The 20,226-nt window shown below is 46.0% G+C and overlaps 1 protein-coding gene across 43 annotated transcripts in view; it reads right to left on the bottom strand.

Annotated features, from left to right (window-relative positions):
* Positions 1-20,226, bottom strand: part of LOC119160740 (peptidyl-prolyl cis-trans isomerase-like 3) — a 96,806-nt gene that overhangs the window by 54,209 nt on the left and 22,371 nt on the right. The window contains exon 2 of one of the 43 annotated variants that reach the window (XM_037412957.1): positions 13,652-13,753. The exons of 41 other annotated variants lie outside the window; for them this stretch is intronic. The gene's annotated coding sequence lies outside the window, so the exon portion shown is untranslated. Of the gene's footprint in view, positions 1-3,740; positions 3,924-13,651; positions 13,754-20,226 lie in introns of those variants that run through there. One more of the 43 variants, XM_075881041.1, reaches the window with a different exon arrangement.

Here is a 20,226-nt window from a genome sequence, read left to right as displayed (position 1 = left end):
CGATGTGATGTACTCGTCAAACTTGTCAGCTTCACAGTCCGTCGTGAAAAGCAGCAGCCTGAAAAGGCAGTCTGCATCAGGTGCCAGTGACCGCTTTTATATGAAACTGTAAAGTTGTACTCCTGTACACGAAGTCTCCAACGTGCTAGTCAACCAAATAGATCATGGAGATTTACCAGCCAGCAAAGTGAATGCTTGTCTGTCACGACGATGAAGGGTCATCCATAAAGGTATGACCAGAAGCAGGACCACACTCCTGTTTCGTGACGTTGTTACGCTGAGCCTTGGTTATGGAGCCACGACTTGCATATGTCTCAACATGCTCTTCGATAATGACACGAACCAAAACAGCATCAGCGCCAATGCCGCTAGGATCCGATTCTGCGGGAGCCATGGGATCTAAGTGTTAGAGAATCAGATCGAACATCAATAGGTGACCGGTAAATTGGGCAATCGCAGGGAACTGTGGGATACGACGGCTTCCGGTTCGACGCACCGCACGGGTCAGCAGCGGCACGTGCTCATTTTTGTACTGCTCCGTTGAAAAAAGCACCTCGCCGTGCAATGTCAGTGCTTTAGAAGTTTTTTTTTTTTTTTTTTTTTGCCAACCTTGACTGTGACGATGCCAAGCTACGAAAGCCATGAACGGTCCAGAAACTTTTTTGTCGCACTAAAGTGATGTGCAATGCTTTTATGCTGCTCGGGGGTGCTGTCAGTTTGGCTAGCTGATCAGTCGATACGCAAAACAGTTTTCTGTGTATGATACGGTACTGCAGATAAAAAGCCACCATTTTAAAGATCTCAGAGAATGGGGATGACTGTAGCAATGTGCCAAAAGTAAATTTCGGGATCGCTGCTGCGGCCGAACTCGTCAGCCGATCGGCATGCAGCATAACACTTGTTGAGCGCGTTGAGAAAGTTTTTTTTCTATCCTTTAGCGCGCTATAAGATTCATTTCCGAGTCGAGGCCAGATGCTTATTTGAACGCTGATCTTGGTCAAGCTGCATGGCACGGCGGCACATAAACAATATTCGGACATAGACAATGCCGAATAATCGAAACCCTGCGCTTGTTTAACGCACTTCTTCCTTTAGGTGCCATCCTGGCGCACAGTTTGACCAAGATAAACGCAAATTGACTCATCCAGAGCTTCGTGTAAACTTACTCTTGAGTGAAGCTTTCGCGTTTTTTGCAATGCATATGGGTGCAATAACCAGCGCTCATCTCGTATGGCAGGTAGATTTCGCCCTAGCGTTCCCATAATATTTCTGCTAGGCGTGCCTGAGCGACAATTTATTTCTCAATATAATATTCGTACTAAATTCATGCCTAAGCTTTTTTTAGCATGGAATACACGGGCACTCTGGCTTCAACGTTCCGTACTCAAAGGCTACCTGTCGCTGTGGCTCTCTTCACAGCCGTCGCGGCCCATCTCATTTTTCTTTTTTTCTTCGTTCCATGGGAATTATACCTGCGTTTGCGTTTCACGCTCGAGTAGGAGCAGCCAACGGCTGAACAACCGAGACCATGATTTATCAGGACCAAGATAAACGGGCGACCGCGTGCGCGAATCCCGAATAATTCGTTTTGCCGCCGTCTACTCTTCTCGAACCGGAAGCCGGTAGCAGACGGTGCATCCCACAATCCCTGGCTCTTTTACTGGTCACCTATTGGAACTTGAGTTCACAAAAAGTGGACGCACATTCCTGGGTCCATTCAACCCGTACGCTTTTTTGAAACAGGCACACTGGTGGATGCGCGATGTTAGTGAATGAAGGAATAAAGCGACTGAAGTACGAATGAAGTCCCAGAAAGCTCCGCAATTCTTTCACTGAGTGAGGCTGATTTAAGGCTTCCACTACAACCGTCTTCGCTGGTTCAGGTTGCATGCCCTTGTTGTGCGAACGCTTGTGGCTGGTAATCCGCACATAAAGGCGAGTAGTGCGGGGTCTCTGAAGAACAAACAACTAACTTTAGTTCTGTGATTGTACAGCCTCTATGGCTTGGTCACACACGCTCGCACCACTCCCTTTTCCCACACACAACGTGATAATATTCCACTAAAAAGAATGGGAAAGGTAGTCTCCTGTGTGATCATGATGCCGCCACACTTTCTTTGTTCAACAAGTAGCCTAAAACGAGTGTTTCGCACTCTCCAAAATGGCACATCTTTGAGTTTAACACCAAACGTGTTTTGCTTAGACAATCTAGCACGAGGTTAAGATGTATGTTATGGTCGAAACATGCGCCAAAAGATAGCTACATCGGCCCAATCGCACATGCACACTTCCTGTTTCAAACCACGCGAGATGTTGAGCATGCAGTGCTCAAACGTGGCTAGCACATTACGCTGTTTGAACGGCATCACATTTAATTCGAGAAGTCCATCCGGTGTTACAAATGCTTTTTTTCCTAATCTTCTTTGTACATCAGTATCTGCTGGTATCCTGCCCCCAAATCGACAGACAAAAAGTAAGAAGCCGATGAAGTGCAATCTATAGTATCATCCATCCGTGAAAGAAGATATACAATGTTTTAGTGACGGCATTGAGGTGAAAGTAATCAGCGCAAAATTGCCACGAGCCATCTTTGAAAGACGATGATGCCACGTTCCTTTCTTCAAGTTTTATTATCGCTTCATTACACTATATTTAGCGCAATCCACGCCTACGGTGTTAGAGAAGCTTTGAGGCTGTATTAGATCGTTTTGCTAAGATTACGCCCACCTCGTGAACCTTTAAGATTTTTCTGGAACGTATGTAGCCACTAGCGATAACACTAGAATGTTCGATGGCAAGCGTATAAATGCCGACATGCTTCGCCGCTTGTCAGTTGATCGACGGCCGATGCTCCGTTCGCCACTATCGTGCCAGTGTGTACCGCTTTAATCTTTTCGTTTGTTGGCTGCAAGTTCGCCCAAATAAAGAGTTTCATCTGATCATCGAATCTGCTGCCTTGGTCCACATCACGACCTCATGACATCTGGTGAAGGTGCTGCTGCGTTCATGTAACGGACGCTCTCGTCAAGCTGTGAACCCAGCCCACGTCGCGAAGAAGACACCGACACCACCAGTGACAGTCGACCCAGCCGCAAACTGAAAGGACTAGCCCCCTCCAATACGGACCCCTCTCGGACAACACAAAAGCCATGGCGACGACCACAAGAGGCACAATGACAGCCGCAACATCTCCTGCAGCGGTAATGATGCAGCAGCCAAAAGAGCCCCCTACCTTCCGCGGATCATTTTGTGAAGACCCAGAGACCAGGTTAGAGACCTACGACTGAGTGGCCGCCCTCAACCACTGGGATGCAGAAGAGAAGCTCTGTTGTGTCTACTTTTATTTGGAAGACGCGGCAAGAACCTGGTTCGAGAATCGGAGTCTGCGCTTCAGACCTGGAATCTCTTCCGTGGCAGATTCCTGGACACGTTCAGGAGCATCGCCCGCAAAGAAAGAGCCAAGACATTACTGGAGAGGAGGGTGCAACTCCCGAATGAAAATGTGACCATCTTCGCAGAAGAAATGACGCGACTCTTAGATCACGTTGACCCCGAAATGCCTGAAGACAAGAAAGTTTGCCTAATCATGCGAGGAGTGAAGCAAGAACTTTTTGCCAGGCTGATAATTCAATTCGGAGGCATCTATGATAGAGAAGACGCTCGAGATGCAGACAGGGCAGTAAAAACGTGATTTCTCATCTACAAGCTATGCAGACATCCAAGCGCTAGAAACCACCGACCTGTGTGAGACGATCCGAACGATCGTGCAAGAAGAGCTGCGCAAATTTCTTCCTTCAGCGCAGCCTCACGTGGACTCCATTGCGAACGTTGTACGCCAGGAGATCCAGCAATCGCTGGGCATTCCGCAGCAACAAGTCATGAGTTATGCTGCTGCCACCCACCGTCACGCCCCTCCTCTACGCCTACACCAAGACACCGCCCCGTCGCACTTCCGTCCGGAACGCCACTGCTTCCACCACCAACACCGACGTCCTTCCGTTTGCCTGCGGGACAGAGCAGAGTACCGAGGAAAAAGGATGTTTGGCGAGCACCTGACAACCTCCCGCTCTGCTACTACTGCGGAGAGGCCGAGCACACCTACCACCATTGCCAATACCGACAGATGGGTCTACGAGGTTTCGACATCAATGCCCCGTGTCCACAATGGGGTGAACGACCGCATGACATCGCCAGCTACCTCGAGGGAGCGCAGTCGACACTCCAACGACCTTATCGTTCGCCATCGCCAGGCCACCACACCTCACCACACCGCGGGCAGTACACTGGCCCTGCCCAGGGCCGATCTCCGAGCCCTTACTCGGAAAACTAAAGGTAGCAACCAATGGAGGTGCGGTTGCTGTATGACAAACTACCGAAGATACTCCGCCGCCTTCGCAACGTAATCGAAAGAACCCGCCGCAAGACGAAAAGGCTCTTGATGCCGAACCTTTGCAGCCAACAAAAGACGTCACGACCCAACATGGAATCAGCGAAGCAAATAAACGTAGCCGTGATCCGATGCCACAACCCAACCGCAACGCACGACAACGAACCAGCGACCTCGACATAATGTTTGACAGCCACCTTGTCACTGCTCTCGTCGATACTGAAGACAGCTATTCCATCGGCAATGGGTCTTTCGCGACGAAGTTGAAAAAAGTGAGGACTACATGGCAAGGCTTCGAAATCCGGACCGCTGGAGGTCACCTAATAACGCCAACTGGAATCTGCACAGCTAGAGTCACCATTCATAATCAGACTTATCCTGGGAGCTTTGTAATTTTACAAAATTGCTATAGGGATGTGATACTTGGAGTGGACTTTCTAAGCCAACATGGCACTGTCATCGACCTGACGCCCGAGTCAATCACACTAACCTCAGAAAATACGCTGCTGACCCCTACAACGCCAAGGAATCACGCATTGAATGTGCTGGAAGAGCAGGTCACCATGCCGCCTTTCTCCAGCGTCGTCCTTTCCATTGGCAGCGAAAAAGACGAAAACCTTGAAGGCATCGTCGAGGGCGATCAGCACCTTCTTCTAAACCGTCAGATTTGCATTGCAAGAGGCATAGCTGAGCTGCGTGACGGCAAAGCAGAAGTGGTGCTGACAAACTTCAGTCCCGAATACAGGCACATCAAACATGGTACGACGGTCGCTTACATCAATGAATTTGTGGAGGCCAGCAATTCATTCTCCCTCTTCGATGCTGCCGATGCTGCTTCAACGAACCAAGGTCCTGAACCAGATTTCGATGTCAACGCGAGCCTTTCGAATGCAAGCAAAACCAGCTCAAGTCCCTGCTCATGCAATTCAAGGAATGCTTCTCGTCATCATCATGAATTCAACAAACCCCAGTCATGAAACATCGCATCATAATAGAAGAAAGTGCCCGACGAGTTCAACTAAGCCCGTACCGAGTCTTGACACACGAACGCCACACCGTGAAGAAACAAGTCAACGAAACCCTACGCAACGATACCACTCAGCCGTCCAAGAGTCCGTGGGCGTTACCCATGGTATTAGTGAAGAAGAAGGACGGGACCCTACGTTTTTGAGTCGATTACCGCCGCCTCCACAAAATCCCAAAAAACGATTACCCTCTTCCACGTATAGATGACGGCCTGGACCGACTTCACAACTTTTCCTCGATGGACCTCAAAATGGGCTATTGGCAAATTGAGGTTGACATGAGAGATCGAGAGAAGACGGCCTTTATCACATCAGACAGCCTCTTCGAGTTTAAGGTCATGCCATTTGATTTTCGTTCGGCCTCTGCGACGTTGCAGCGTGTTATGGACACCACGCTGGCTGGATTGAAATGGCACACTTGCCTCGTGTACTTCGATGTTGTCATCGTGTTTTCCTCCAGCTTCGATGAGCATCTCTGGCGCCTTGAAGCAGTACTTCAAGCTATCAACAACTCTGGACTAACCCTGAAGCCATAAAAGTGCTGCTTTGCGTACGAGGAACTGTTATTCCTGGGACACATCATTAGCAAGTGTGGAGTCCGTCCCAACCCACGAAGAACAGCCGCCATCGCTGATTTCCAGCAGGCCACTGACAAGAAGGCTGTACGCTGATTCCTCGGATTGTACGCCTATTACAGGCGTTTCATCAAACGTTTTTCACAGATCACGGAGCCACTAACTCACCTCAGAAAAAACAACGTCCAATTCAGGTGGGAAGCGGCACAAGAGGAAGAATTTCGGGAACTTAAACGACACCTCGAAACACCACTGATACTTGCGCATTTCGACGAATAGGCCGAAACAGAAGTACACACTGACGCAAGCAGCATAGGACTGGGCATCATACTTGTACCAAAGACTGATGGTGTGGAAAGGATTATCAGCTATGCTAGCCAGTCGCTATCCAAAGCCGAAGCCAACTATTCCACAACAAAAAAGGAGTGCCTTGCCATCATCTGGACAGCATCAAAGTTTCGACCCTAGCTCTACGGCAGGCCTTTCAAAGTTGTGAGTGGCCACCACGCCTTGTGTTGGCTTACTAACTTGAAAAACCCTTCGGATCGCCTCACATGGAGCCTCAAACTTCAGAATTCGACGTGACCGTCATTTACAAGTCTGTAAAAAAACGCTTTGACGCCGACTGCTTGTCTCCTACTTTCCTTGAACCACCGCTGCCCAACGGCCAGGATGAAGAGAGCTTCTGAGGAACGATAACTGCCGACGACTTCGCCGAGCAACAGCGAACTGACCCGGAACTCAGAAGCCTTGTGCAATACCTTGAGGGTAACAGCACGACTGTTCCGAATGTTTTTGAGAGAGCTGGAGTCGTTCTTCTAGCGAAACAAAGAATAACTTCTCGCCCCTTTGAGCCAACCACCTTCTCGTGGTTCCTTCAGCAGTGAGACCAGAAGTACTTGAAGCCCTACACGACGAACCGACAGCTTGACTCCTCGGTGTTTGCCATACGCTCGCGAAAATACAAGAAAGTACTTCTGGGCACGACTTGCCACAATGTCACTCGTTACGAGTGGACCTGCCGCGACTGTCAGCGACCAAAGACACCACCGACTAGGCCATGCAGATTATTCCGGACTATCGAGCCATCTCGCCGACCGTTTCAGGAGATCGGCATGGACTTACTAGGGCCATTCCCAACATCGAATTCTGGGAACAAATGGATCGTCGTAGCTACTGACTACCTCGCACGCTATGCCGAGACAAAGGCCCTGCCCAAAGGCAGTGCCTCCGAGGTTGCAAGGTTCTTCGTCAAGAACATCGTTCTGCGTCACGGAGCTCCACAGGTCCTCATTACAGATAGAGGTACGGCCTTTATGGCGGACCTGACTCGGACGATCCTGAGGTACAGCCAGACAAGTCACCGCTAGACCACTGCCTACCATCCACAGAATAACGGCCTCGCTGAACGTCTTAATAAGACCATCGCTGATATGCTGGCCATGTACGGCGACGTCAAGCACAAGAGGTGAGATAAAATTCTTCTATACATGATTTTCGCATACAATATGGCCGTCCAAGAAACGATGGAGATCGCGCCGTAAAAATTGGTCTATGGAAGGAGCCAGGCAACGATGCTTGACACTATGCTTCCAAAGGTCACGAAGAGAACCTCGATGTCACCACCTACCTTTAGCCCATTGAAGAAGCTCGTCAACTCGCCTGCCTGCGCATCAAGAATCCGCAGGCAATTAACAGCGGCCATTACAATCTTCGACGAAGCTTCGTGGAGTACGAGCCCAGAGATCGTATCCGAGTATAGACGCCGATACACCGACGTAGGCTCAGTGAAAAACCTCTGCGACGGTACTTCGGACCGTACAGAGTAGTTCGATGTCTTGGCCCACTCAACTACAAGGTTGTTCCCAACGTCATTACGAACTCTCAACGGCGCCGTGCTCGACCAGAAGTCGTCCATGCCGTGCACCTCAAGCCATTTCATGCGGGAACCTGAGCACTGCATTTTGTTGTTGTTGGCTGTGCTTTATCGCTTGAACTCATTGTTTATTGTCTTTATTATTGTACCTTCATATTTTGTTAAAACATCGGGACGATGCCTTTTTCAGAGGGGGCAATGCCACGTTCTTTCCCTTAAGTTTTGTTATCACCCCCGTTACACTATGTTCAGTGCAAACCGCACCTACGGTGTTCAAGAAGCTTCGAGGCCGTAGTAGATGGTTTTGTTAAGATTAAGCCCACTTCGTGAACATCACAGATTATTCTGAAACCTACGTCGCCGCTAGCTATAATGTTGGAATATTCTATGGCAAGGGTATAAATGCTGACAAGCTTCGCAGCTTGTCAGTTGATCGACGGCCAATGCTCGGTTCGCTGCTATAAGTGCAAGACTGCTACTGTAATCTGATATTCCATTTTCTGGACACAGGTTCGCCCAAATAAGAAGTGTATTATTCGACTCGCAGTGTGCTCCATTCATCCACATCAAGACGCCATGACAATATAATTGATGGCATTGTTAATTCCGAACAATTTACTGTCCAGTTCAAAATGCCAACCCTAAATACCAAAAGAAATAGCGCCCCACAGCGGGGCAGCATCTGAGACTATGTGCGCACAAGCTTGAGGGATGCTGAATGAGTAGTTTTAAATAGGTGGACCTATGGGAGGTGAAGAATGAGACGATGATGAAGGTGCTTTGAGCATGTCCCCTTCAGAAAAAAGAAAAGCATTTCTGGCTTAAGCAGACAAAACCACCTTGAGAGCAGCCCAACAACAGAGCAAGACGTGACGAACAATAGTCCTCAACAGGAGCCAGTCAGGGTATTGTGCATGCCCCACAAATGTTCTATGACGACAACCCTCGCTTGACATCTGCAATGTCCCGAGGGGACACCCTGTCTGCGGCAAACCACAGAAAGTGTGTATTGATTGATATGTGGGGTTTATTGTCACAAAACAACTACATGATCATGAGAGACGCCGTAATAAAGGGCTCCGAAAATTTCACCCACCTATGGTTCTTTAACGTGCACCCAAATCTGAACACACAGGCCCACAGCATTTCTGCCTCTATCAGAAATGCAGCCACCGCAACCAAGATTCGATACCGCGACCCGTGAGTCAGTAGCTGAGTACCTTAGCCCCTAGACTACCGCGGCGGGGCCAGAAAGTGTGTATTGCACCTGAATACTCAGACGAGCGCCTACCTTTTTTTTCCTCTGAAGCTTCAGGCACAGACACCCACAGAAAAATGGGAACTCAATCTTTAGTCACCTGAAGCTACTAAAGTCCCTCTAAACAAACAAATACACTGCTAGTGGCATGATTTTCGATGACAGTGGCTCAATTTCTGGTGAAGTACGGGGTCCTGACTATTTGCTCCTGCTAAGCGAATGTGCGGCTCTAGCTCAGAGCAAACCAGACATTCCTTTGCCTGAAGGCAACTCTGACGATAATGCTGCTGCATCCACTGATTACCTACAAAAAGCTCCTGATGATGCTTCTGGCACACCTCGTGAAAATATGTCTGGAACATTAACCTGCACTTTGCTTGAGCAACATAGAAGTGGCACCCGAAATGCAGAAATAAAAGAGGCCAAAAGGGGCACACACCTACTTGAAAGGCTTGGCACGAAGGAGCAAGGTCTAAGAAAATAATTTTCTTTCAGCCAGCGGGTGAACATGCTGCCATTCAAAGCAAGAAAATAGAAAAGGATGACATCGTACAGAAGCCCTAGAATGTGGATCCAGATGAAATTATTGATGTAAATGCTGTACGCAGCTGTATTTCAGTTGATGCAAGGTTGGCAGTCAAAAATGTGCCCAGGTATAAACAAACAGTGGGAATATAACACATGCAAAACATCTTGGCGCACATGACTCAGTATTGTCCAACTGGTGTTTGTCATCGTACCACTTGTCATGTGTGCATCTTAAGAAGTGACCAAGATCTAAAGTACTCTGGACAAAATGCAAGGTTCAATGTGGTGTTCAGTATGAGACTGGCAAATAAAAATTTTAGCAGTGCCATTTTTTGGGCGTGTTGGTAAAGGGAGCTTGACGTTTCCTGAAAATAAAAATTGTTGAAGTTAGCGCATTGTGGTGTCCACTCTCTCCTGTCCCTGTATCTTAGCGCTCAATATGTCGTCAAAAATAAAAATTATTCTTCTGAATATGTGTATCCACTTCGCTTTCACTTATACACACGCGAGAACAAATGTTGAGGAGAGCAGTTCCCTAAATCATCTTGACTGGGTTTGACCATGTCAATTTAAATATTATTGAGAAAAGCCCATCTTACATGCCATAAACAAGCTAAGAAACATTGGGGCAGAGAAGATGCATAAGCAACAACTATTCTATAGGATGCTGCTCACAAGAGGAAGCGTGACAGTTTCCTGCTTGTTTTCCTCGCACTCTGAATTGACAGTTTGCAGAAAAGTGGGCACTGCCTGCCATGTAAACAGGTAAGCTTCGCTCATGCTTTTAGTTGCAAATGTATTTGCCAACAAGTGCAAGGCAGTGTTAAACAGTTCACGTGCGCTGGTTTCATTGCTTTAGTGCTGAGAACGCGTGCCTAATATTGAAAAAATAAGGTAGAGGAAAATGTTATGTTTACGTTAGTAGAAATGGGGAGGAACAAGGATTTTCCACGTTTTAGCCTGAGCAATGATGAAGTAAGGTGATACCAGCACTTTGCTACCACAACTATTCACCAGGCTCATTGCACCTGCTCCTTCAAGAAAGAATGCGACCAAACCTTAAGATGTCTGACGAACTAGGTTTAGTTACACCAGTTTGTCTGTGAAGTCCAGTGCTTATGTGACAACAGGGTGCGACATTATAGCGTGGGCCACATCCTTGGAATGCACTGACACTCTGTTGGAGGGAGAGATCTTTATATATAGGTAGAGCATACTACAAGCGTTTCTAGTACGCTCTTATACAAGTGTCACTAGTTAAAATAGCCAAAGTATCAAATGACAATGTAAATGAATATGCATCAATGCACTTGTGAGTATGACTGTATTAATGGGACGATGCGCTTTACTAATACGCCATATTACGCTTGCTTCACAAGGCAGGAGTTTTCCCTGCTATATATAAAGCGACCATGGTTGCAGCTCCCACTACTGCGATTATTAAATTACCCATGCTTCTATCTCAATCATGGTTCGCGTTGATACATGAGAGTGCATCCTCCCGTACTAACGGCAGTATTCTGTGGTCTGTTAGAAGCGCTGATATACACAAGACTGTGTGCTGCCGTGCTACACTAAAAAGATCCGAGAATGTTAGGTACCCATGGCAAGCTACATATGCCAAACTCCTCCGTTTAAATAAAGACTTTTCCTCCTCTGCCAACCTTCTACGATCCCACATGCCATTAATTGAGCATCTCTCTTTTTAGCACGTAGCTTCACAGAGGGGAACCTGTCAAAGTTAGGGCTCTTCATGCTCCTTTTTCGATGAAATAATCCAAACTCCTCTGTTTTAATAAAGACTTCTTCCTCCTCTGCCAACCTTCTACGATCCCACATGCCATTACTTGAGCATCTCTCTTTTTAGCACGTAGCTTCACAGAGGGGAACCTGTCAAAGTTAGGGCTCTTCATGCTCCTTTTTCGATGAAATAATCCAAACTCCTCTGTTTTAATAAAGACTTTTTCCTCCTCTGCCAACCTTCTACGATCCCACATGCCATTACTTGAGCATCTCTCTTTTTAGCACGTAGCTTCACAGAGGGGAACCTGTCAAAGTTAGGGCTCTTCATGCTCCTTTTTCGATGGAATAATTCGCGCAGTGTGCTGGCATATTTGCTCAAACTATGAAAGCAAAGTCACTCAACAACAGCACATGAATGTACAATCGGCGACAAGCCGGACTCGTGTTTTCAAACCAAATGTACACCGACTGTAGAGAGCCGGTGTACACCTGTGCCATTACTGCTCATGTGCAGTAGCTTTCCCATAAATAGTCAATTCTGCCAACTTTCCTAGAATAGGGCATGATGGCACTGTTTTCAGGCAGCAGGAAACAGTTCGAGAGGGCAAATATATACCGTATTTACTCGCGTAATCCTCGCACTCTCATAATTCTCGCACCCCCCTTATAGCCCAACAAAAATACAATTTTTTTTTCCGTCGAGTAAGTATCGCATCCCCAAAAACTGCCGCAATAATGTCGTCTGCTCGCTCCAGCCACTGATGATGATAGTGAGCACCATCTCTTAAGCATCAAGCTTACTATTATTGCACGGAGATTCAATCCAAGCCAAGCCAAGCCAAAGTGGAAAGTGCGCGTTGCGGCGTGTTTTGTATGTTGTGTCGGTACTCTTGTCACGTTATGGGGAGATACTGAAGCTACACGCCTGCTTTCAAGTTGAAAGTGATAAATCATGATCTAAACAACGGCAACAGGGCCGCTGGTAAGCTTTTCGAAGCATAAAAGTTTTGTGTTCACTACTGGTGATGGCATCTGAAAGCCACCAAGACGCGTTGGGCCAGCCCTGTGCCTAAAACTGTGATCGATGGTAAACTTTATTTTATGAAGGTAAACTGAAATGGCGCTCTTTGGCCATGAATTGGCCCTTGCGCCATAAAATGCCACTCATCATCATACGCTTACTTTTGAGGGCTCGTGTTGAGCAACGAACGCTACTGCCACGCCTGCAACGCCCACAAGCTTTGCGTATGGTATTCTAATTCTCGACTATTTGCGTGCACTTTTTGTGTCTGAAATAAATCTTGCCTTGTGTTGAACCCGTGCTTTTATTATTGAGGTAAGTTTTAATACCCCGTCAGGGGCCCTTAAAGAAAAATAAATGATGATGATGATGATGATGAATTAGTACTTCTCAAAACTCGCTGTTAGTTGATGGTGTGAGAATTCCGACTTGCGGCCACTTCGTTTTCTTTTTCGCTCTGTACGTTTTCTGGAAAGCTTTTTCCACGTGATTCTCCCACCCGCCAACTTTGCATCGGTTTTCCGCCAAAAAAAAGTGCGAGGATTATACGAGTAAATACGGTAAGTAATGATACTACTTCCTTAGGCTGTTTTGGAGCAGCAAAACTGGCTTTCGGAGCAGATATTGCTGTAGAATCCATTTTAAGACATACTGCCTTCATGAAACATTCCGTAAACAGGGGCTGTGTCTAACAGACGTTTCAAAAAGTGGACTTGTTTTCCTAAAGGCTAGAACAGAACTGTTTTATTCTAGCCTTCAGAGAAACAAGTCCGTCTGTCAGAACGTCGGCCCCACACAACCCCCGTTTACAGATTTTTTTCATCACAAGTTTCCATCGTCCCTTTCCCGCCATTTTTAGATGCTGTGTTCATGGCACGCGAATGAAAAAAAAAATCATGATGTGCTGCACGCTATTCAAGCATAATAGGAATATAAAAAGAATCGTGTAACCCACAAACAACCTGGCCGTATTTAGTAGAGAAAGTAAATGATGAAATTGAAAATCATAACACTTGAATATAATACGACTAAAGATGAGTTGACTGCCAATTTTTCGGACGCCATATTTTTCAGACGTGCTAGAGAATTCGGACTATTCCGCGACAGCACCACAGGTCCTATGAACGTCTATGTATAAGAACGTCTGAAAATTTGGGCGCTGAATCTCTACGGCGTCCGATTTTTGGAGCTTTCAACTAACATTCCAAGTCTAAACAGAATTACTTAAAAGTGCTCACCTATGCTATGCCCATGACCTCGCAGGCTTAATTGAGCGCCTTCAAAAGTTGTTCGGCGTCACAGCAATGTCCGAAAGTCGGCTTTGCCGCTATGCAGAATCGCTATAGGGTGAAGCAGATTAGAAATCTTTAGGGGCCGGTATTACAGCGCAGTGCATGAGGTCATGACTAACTGATAAACCACCAGAAATGAAATCAACTCAAAGTTTCTAAAAAACACTGCATTGTATTCATCAATTTACTTGTCCTTAATCTTTTCGCAATCTATTCAGACCTCCACTTTGCCGCTTGACTGGAAGGTGGGGAAGGTGGTCCCTCTGCACAAATCTGGTAACACACAGTCTCCTCTCAATTACAGACCAATTTCCCTAACCAGTGTTCCTTGTAAAATGTTAGAACATATAATTTACTCCAACCTTGTCTCATTCCTAGAATCAAATTCTTTTTTTACTCCCTACCAGCACGGATTCCGAAAAAGTTACTCATGTGAAACCCAACTCCTTTATTTTACTAATGACATAGGATCGGCTTTAGATCGCGGCTCACTTGTGCATTGCATTTTTCTTGACTTTCAAAAAGCTTTCGATAAAGTACCTCACCAATTACTCCTCCTGAAAATTAGTGCCTTAAACATTGACCCGAACATTCTTAAATGGATTGAATGCTTTCTGACTAATCGCACTCAGTTTGTAACAACTAATGGCTATAACTCACCTCTTTCTAAAGTAACATCCGGCGTACCCCAAGGTTCCGTATTAGGCCCTTTACTCTTTCTTATATATATTAATGATCTCCCAGACAGCATTAACTCCGCTATAAGGTTATTTGCAGATGATTGTGTAATTTACCGCGAAATAAACAATGAATATGATAACCAATTTCTACAGTCAGACCTTAACACTGTCTCAACCTGGTGCAATAAATGGCTTATGACTCTCAACTCTAACAAATCTAAATGCATGTCAATAACCCGGCGATCTATTTCTCCCCCCTGTACCTACAGAATTAACGCCGTTCCCCTCCAGCATGTCTCTTCATATAAGTACCTCGGCGTTTACATTACCAACAATCTATCTTGGCACACGCATGTTACCTACATCTGTAATAACGCTAACCGAACGCTAGGATACTTACGCCGCAACTTTTCTCGCGCTCCGCTGTCCCTCAAAATTCTATTATACCGATCACTAATTCGCCCAAAGCTTGAGTACGCGTCCGCTATATGGGATCCCGTGCAGCAAAATTTAATTAACGCGTTAGAATCTGTTCAGAACCGCTCAGTTCGGTTCATTTGTTCTAATTATTCCCGTACTGCTAGCATATCAGAAATGAAATCTAACCTTGACCTACCCAATTTAACTGTCCGGAGGAAACTGGCGCGACTGCATTTTTTTCATAAGATATTTTTTCACAATCCATCAATGAAGCGAGACCTCATTTCACAACCGTCATACCACTCATCGCGCATTGATCATCCGCATAAGGTTGCCATTCCGTTTTGCCGCACCAAATTCTTTTCAGCAGCCTTCTTACCGAAAACAGCCGCCGATTGGAACCACCTTCCCTCTTCCGTTGTATCAATAACAGACCCTTTGTTATTCAAGACTGCAATTTCTCAGCAATGCTTGTAACTATACGCAGTTTCCATTATCTATCTTTGTCTTGTATGTGCTTGAATTCTTATACATTTTTAGTTGACTTATGTTGCCTTCCTGATTTGCGCATCTGATACTTGTTTCTTTATTTTGTCTTTTTTTCTTGTGTGTTATATATGTTGTACCCACCCCCTCTGTAATGCCCTACGGGCCCTGAGGGTATTCTAATAAATAAATAAATAAATAAATGCTCGGTGTCATGATGGCGGCAATGCGGCAAACGCGCCAGTAAGACGCTTTATGATACGCATCTTCAGCTAACTACTTGTTACTGCATGTGGCGCAATTGGCGTAATGAATGTTTTTATCGCGCACACGCGCCGAGCAGCCGTCCACACTGCCTTTCTGTGCGAGTCAGCTAAGTGCGCCGCACAAACACGTGTGCGATCAGGAATGAAGAACACATCTAGAACACATTTCCATGATATACACGAGCGTATGGAAGCGCCCCGGTAGGAACGGCGACAGCTGTGGCCGCGATGTGCTGCGCAGAACTATGGGAAATTATCGGTTTCAAGGGCAGCAAATGCCTACGTGTAGCCGGAAATTTTCGTACAGTGGCGCATCTTGTGCACACACGCATCGCGGAGGTCCGGACAAGTATTCCTCTCTTCTGCCTCACCCTTTATGTTCTGCGTCGTCATTTCAACATGCTGCATACGATAAAGCCGCAATTTATTCCGCGCTTTGCTGGTATCGGCAGCGCTCATCACAAGACGCAAATTTGCAGATTGACTTCGGCAGAGCCTGATCGTGCACAAAGATGCCTGATAAATGTACTCTGGGAGGCATTGAAGCTATTCCAGACGCGGCTTTAGCGATTTGATTACTTGAGCGGAACAAAAAGGCAATATTTTTTCGGACGATATCGCTGTCCCTAGGAAGTCCGAAAAAATGGACATTAACACAACCCTACATTGACATTACACCCAGTTCGGCGCAGGTTCATCGCACACTCGCCGAATTTTGAGGAAATCTAGCAGGGTGTAGCAGTCAGGGCAATTTGGCGGAATTGGCACAGCGGCAGCATCACTGTAAATGTGCCAGCCAATACATAGTATGCACAAGCATCACACTGTGCCCCTTCGTTACTTACGGAATGCACCACCGACATGCCCTGGTGCCTACCGACTCCATCGCCGACAGCTGCTGCTGTGTTGTTTCCTCACGCTTGTGCCCGCTCACATTTGCCTCACGATGCAAGTTTGAGCAACTATCAACGGCTGATGAGCCAAGTTGATTAAGCAGCCCACGAAGAGGGAGCAGAGCATCACAGTGTTCTCTTTGCCTAAAGTTATTACCTAAGTGTATTTGATTGGTGCAGACTAACAAAAACGATTTGAAGAACCTCAATGACATTAGCGTCTTCAGATGTAACTTCATCACGTGCGAGTGCTATATTCAAGCAGGTATCTGTAAACAAAGATACCTTACCGTGATTACTCTACATACAAACTAGCCACCAACCACTACGAGCACAATCAGCATGTCAGGGAGGTAGGTGGTTGAAATCGTGTTATGACAATCACGGGAATTCGGATACTGCATTTAAACAAAGTGAAAACGAATGTGAAAATATTCGTTCACTTGCGGTTTGTAGTATAGCGCAAATAGGTCCTCAGTAGGTTAACATTCCGATCGGCTTGAGTTGGGAAGTCAGGTTATTTTCAAACATTGGTCGATTGATTCCCTAAAACAATATTCATACTTTCCTGTATACTTTCAGTATAAGAAAAAACTGTGCAAGGTAGAGATTTTGCGTTCTGCATACCGGGGTAATGCCGGTCACTTTTTTTTTTCTTCTCGCATATGTTTTACCACTTTTTAACCTTGTACTTTACTTTTATTGTAGTGCGCTAATGTACAGTGAAGTCCCTGAAAATGATGGAGACTTTATCAGGGAATCGATCGACCAATGTTTAAAAAGAACCTGACCACTCCAACTCAAACCGATTGGAATGTTGACCTTTTGGAGACTTATTTGTACTATACTTCAAACTGCGAGTGAACGAAGGTTTCACGTCCATTTTCACAGTTTGTTTCAATACAATACCCGAATTCCCGCCATTGTCATCACGATTTCAACCACCTCCCTGACGCGCTGATTGTACAAACAGTGGTCGTGGACAAGTTTGTATGTACAGTAATCGCAGTAAGCTATCTTTGTTTGCATGCACTTGGATATAATAATTACCTGTAAGGTACATCGGAAGATGCACATATTATCTAGGTTCTTCAAGTTCTTTTTGTCAATTCGCGCCAGCCAAACACACTGGTGCTTTTCAGAAAGTTACAATGTGCTTTCTCAATTTTAGGTGATAACTTTCGGCAAAGAGAACCCCCCGAGGCTCTGCTCCCTGTTCGTGGGCTGCTAAATCACCTTGCCTCACTAGCAGCTGATAATTGCTCAAACTTGCATCATGAGACAAAACTGAACGGGTGCCAGCGTGGGGAAAGAACATGGCAGCAGTCGGCGACGAAGTCAGCAGGTACCCGGGCATGTCGATGGCGCATTCCAGAAGTGACGAAGAGGCGCTGCGTGACGCACATGCACACTATTTATAGACGAATTCCACCGTACATATGTCACGAAAATGCGATGGCACTGTCATCGGTCGTCTGGTTTCGCATGGTAGGCAAAAGCAGCTGCGCCTACTGCACTTGCTACTGTGTTTTTGCTGGCGTGTGTGCTGTTCGTCGCCATGAAAGGCGTACCAACCAGCTTTCGTGGTGATCTGAGCGGGCAGGTACAAGAACGAGGGGCCAGGTTTCTTTTATTTATTTTTGAGTTTTCTGTTTACAAAAACCGTCGCAAGAAGATTAGCCACGCGAGAACTTGCCTTCGACGCCGGTTCATGGGTAATGTTTTGAAGCGGCTTACCCAGCAAAAACGATTAGCTCTGTAAAACGTTTGTCATTGTAATGTGCGCACCTCATTTTTTGGAATAAATTTTGTGTGGAGGCATAGCAAGTATATTTTCTCAAAGCAGTGCATGAACGTTTTGGATAGCAGAGTCATAAGTGAAGAAATGCAAACAATTTTTCGCGGTTGCTATTGTTGATGTAACTGTAGAAGTCTTGAGCACGTCAGAACGATGTCATTATAGTCGCATGAACTATATAAAGGTGTCACTCGGTCATGAAGCATGTGTTCCTTTCTGCACGGACACGGTTAATTAAAGCAGCAGCAAATTAAAATATGACTTAGTCTATGCTTTTTCTCTTCATATGCGGCTGCGATGACACACCTGACACACCGTGTATCAGGCAGGGCTGTTCTAGCTGCAATGTGCTTTCCGAGCTTTTCACGTCCGTGAGAGTTCCCAGAAAAACGGTAATTGGGAAACTTGCCGAGTCTCTTTACAGTCTGTACGCATTTCGCGGCCTCGAATAGGGCGTACAGATTGAGCTGCGCACCTGACAAGTACGTAACCACATTTTCCCAGCATATAGTTGAAGCATTATCGCAAGCGTATAGAGGATGAGTGTCGCTGAGACCACCCCTGGTTGTTCGCATAATTTCATCCGCACACTTGTTATATCTGAGCATTTACCAAAACAATTTGTGGCTATGTATTTTTACACCACGCATTTGCATATCGTATCCCGGCACTTTTTGCTGAACTGGGTCTGTTGTTCTTGCATTAGTTAACAAATTAGCCAGAAAAATTTCACCAGTAACTGAAATGGCTTTTCTGTCTACTTCAAACACAACAATCTTGTGTAAAAAAAAAAAAACTGGTAGCTTTTGGCCACTAAGAAGTTGGACGGTATGTTAAGACACAGAGCTTTGGTTCTGAAATGCCTGCAGTGACCAATGCACAGATGGTACTTGCAGCTTATAAATAGAATGTACAGCTGGGCTGTCGCCTCCACTTGGGAGATCCGCAGTATTCATCGAGCTAGACCCGCACTCCTCCAACGTGATAGGCCTTTTGAGACACCTCTTTGCTGGTACTAAGTCCGATGCAGCAGTATTTTGTCTCTTTCGTTCCTTAGGTAAGCTTTTTGAAATATACTTGGGCAGGTTTGGGAATGTGGTGGGTATTGCATCATCTCTTCTGCTAGGCATATCGCACTTTATTCGGACTGCCTGGCCTCCTACAATATGCAGGAATTCTCGCACGATGAATCTAAAAACCAAATAAGAAATAATTTTTAAGGAAATAAATGTTTTATCTAAAAACAATTACCGAGTGTTTAAAAGCACCACAAAGCTTTCAATGAGTTACTTGCAGATACGCTTCACACAAGCACACAAAAGTGTTTACTCCTGGCTTTAATTATTTACCTCGCGTTGAAATGTTTTTCGCAGACCTTTTCCACGCACAATCTGTATCCTGAGTTGCACCCTGACACAAAACAAGTCCGCAGCGTCTTTTTTTTTCTTCTTGGTAGACGCCATTTAGTACTTTAAGGGTACACAAATAGAATTCAGCGAACCACAGGAACCATCTAAGATGCTGTGAAGCACTTGCAAAAAACTATCAGCAGCCGGCAATATACACATGCTATGTATACACTGCAGAAATTGCAAACAGCTGCTTTTTGTGCCAAGCTAGTGGGCAGAGCCTCCGATCGTCGCGCCATATCTCAACATAGCAGAGATATGGCGCACTGTGGCTGAGAAAACACAGCTCGCTTTTCACACCTCCCAATACATAGCTTGCACGTGACGTCACTGTTGATGCGGTCCTACTGCGGCGACCATATTTATGAACTGCCGCTCAACTAGCCGTGCGTGCGAGCTGTATAATTGCAGTTTTCAGTACGACGGAGTCGCACTGCCACTGTCGCTATCTTCCTCGTGATCATTTTTTTGTGTGTGTGTGTGTGTGCGTGTGTACCATGCCGCCAGTAGGCCCAAGGCAGCCATTAAATGCGGACTACTCAGACTTGTTAGAAGCCCGTTCTCGCTAC

The sequence above is a fragment of the Rhipicephalus microplus genome, chromosome X (assembly GCF_043290135.1).
Source record: "Rhipicephalus microplus isolate Deutch F79 chromosome X, USDA_Rmic, whole genome shotgun sequence".
Classification (NCBI taxonomy): Eukaryota; Metazoa; Arthropoda; class Arachnida; order Ixodida; family Ixodidae; genus Rhipicephalus; species Rhipicephalus microplus.
This window is presented reverse-complemented; position numbering and strand designations above follow the sequence as displayed.